Genomic DNA, 2,620 nt, shown 5'->3' with positions numbered 1-2,620 from the left:
AAACTGCAATCCTTTGGCCACCTGATGCAAAGAGCTGACTCATTTGAAAAGACCCTGATTCTGGGAAAGATTGAGGGCAGGAGGAGAAGGGGGTGACAGAGGATAAATGGTTGGATGGCATCACCAACTCAATGGACACGAGGTTGAGCAAGCTCCAGGAATTGGTGATGGACAGGGAGGCCTGGCATGCTGCAGTCCATGGGGTCGTAAAGAGTTGGACACGACTGAGCGACTGAACTGAACTGAAGCCACACCTGCCCACAGATCCAGCCTCACTCTCTCTAAACTCCCAGTGGGACTGATGTTGCCTAGGAGGCTGCTCAGAAGAAAGGTTAAAATTAAGGCTAACCAAGTAGGGATGTTCTAAACTCTGGCCTCCACCTGCTGGCCTCACATATCTTTGAAAAGCGGGGAGGGTGTAAATGATACCACCTGCTTCAGAGGGCTGAAGACAATCAGATCTTGCCTTAAATGCTCTTACCTGGAGGGCTTTTGCATTATTAGCATCCAGTGAATGTTAAAGCTGGTGGAGACTCTTGTGATTGTCCATGGTGGGTGATGGTGGTAAGAGTGATGCTGGGGCAAAGTCCCCACAAGTCTCAATGATGACCGTAATGGGGTATCCAGAGACACCTGTGGCGGAACCCTCACCTTTGAAAAAGAAGGAAATTCTGCCATATGCAAAAACATGGATGGGCCTGGAAGATGTGGTGCTCAAGGAAATAAACCAGCCACAGAAGGAAAAATACTGCATGATTCCACTGCTATGAAGTACCTAAAATAGTCAGACTCATAGAACCAGAATAGAACGGGTGTTTCCAAGGGCTGGGGCAGAGGGAGGAGGAAGTTGGGGGTAAACGTTCAGTGGGTATAAACTCTTGGTTATGCGAGATGAGTTCCAGTGTTCTGCTATTCAAAACATGCCTATAGTTAACCATACTGTGTCAGACACTTGAATATTTAAGAGTGGGACTTCCCTGGTGGTCTATTGGTTAAGACTCCACCTTCTGATGCAGAGGTTGTGGGTTCAATCCCTGGTCAGGGAACTAAGATCCCACATGCTGAGGGATGTGGCCAAAATTCAATAAGCAGTACATAAATTAAAAAAAAAACACATTTAAGATTGTAGGTCTCACATGAAGCGTTCTTATCACAATAGAAAAAGACATTTGCTAATTCTAATTTCTGCCCTTTCCATCTAGAGCTAGTTTACTCGGGAATATTCGTAGATTTCCTAATATATGAATGCTTCATCTAGGTGCTGCTATGAAAGTTGAGAGGACACACGCCATAGGCTCCCTTGGGAAGCACACATCTGAGAAGTTAGACACTCAGAGGATGAGCGGAAGGTTCCTGACACCAGTCTCCACACTTTCCATCAACGGTAGTGAGAGAAGACTGTTCAGTTCAGCCCAGTGATGAGATGGTAGAAAGAGAGCTGTGAACAGCTTCATGGGAATGAATATCCAGGAGCCAGCAACTCCTGAAGCAAGATCATTCACACCTGAGGTGGAAAAACAAGCCCAGTTTCCCATCACCTTCGGAGACTCGTCAATCAAGAGCCACGCCAGCCAATGGGAAGAGAGAGATTTTGTGACCAATCAGGAGCAGGCACAGCCTTTACGTCTCAGTCTCTACAGCTGCTCCTTGATGGCCAGTCAGGAGGATCAGGGACCAGACTGGGTGAGGAGGTCTTATCGCTGATCTTTCTTTTCCTTCATTTTCCACTCTCAGAGCTTACTGTAGGTCGGGGGGTGCTTAAAGGACAAGAGAGAGGGGTACCAGAAATGGCCAGGTCTCCCCCGCTTTGTTTTGGCAAGGGTGTACTAAAGTGAAAAGCATTTAAATTCACAGAGAGGTTGTGTATCCAGCACTTTCCCTCTTTAAATCTCCATGTTTCTCAACTTTTTTTTGCTGGTATTTACCTGTTCCCCGCCACCCCCACGCCCGCCCCAGGTAGTTCCGATTTTTATTTTAACAACACATCTTTAGGCTGACCCTTGCCTACATGAAACAAACAATGCTAACAAAGCAACACAGATTTCCATTTGTATTCTTATTTCTATTTTTAATTTGAGGATAATTACTTTACAATGTTGTGTTGGCTTCTGCCGTACAACAGTCCTCTCTCCCATGGACTGCAGCACACTAGGCTTCCCTGTCCTTCACTATCTCCGGAGTTTGCTCTAATTCATGTCCACTGAGTTGGTGATGCCATCCGACCATCTCATCCTCTATTGCCCCCTTTTCCTCCTGCCCTCGATCTTTCCCAACATCAAGGTCTTTTACAATGAGTTGGCTATTTGAGTCAGGTGGCCAAAGTATTGGAGCTTCAGCATCAGTCCTTCCAGTGAATATTCAGGATTGATTTCCTTTAGGACCGACGGGTTTGGTCTCCTTGCAGTCCAGGGTATTTGGTTTAGTATAAGCCACATTTTCAGTTGCTAGCACTGAATTCACATACGTGATTTTGGGATGTTGAGAAAGGATGGGGTACTCCCCCCCCCCCAACTGAAGCTGGGAAGATAGATTTTAAACAAGAAATGCATGATATGATATCCACATCTGTTGAGATTTAACTTCATCATGACACCCTTCTTCCCAGGTATCATATCACTTA

The sequence above is a fragment of the Bos mutus genome, chromosome 18 (genome assembly GCF_027580195.1).
Source record: "Bos mutus isolate GX-2022 chromosome 18, NWIPB_WYAK_1.1, whole genome shotgun sequence".
NCBI lineage: Eukaryota > Metazoa > Chordata > Mammalia > Artiodactyla > Bovidae > Bos > Bos mutus.
Note: the sequence above shows the minus strand (reverse complement) of the source record.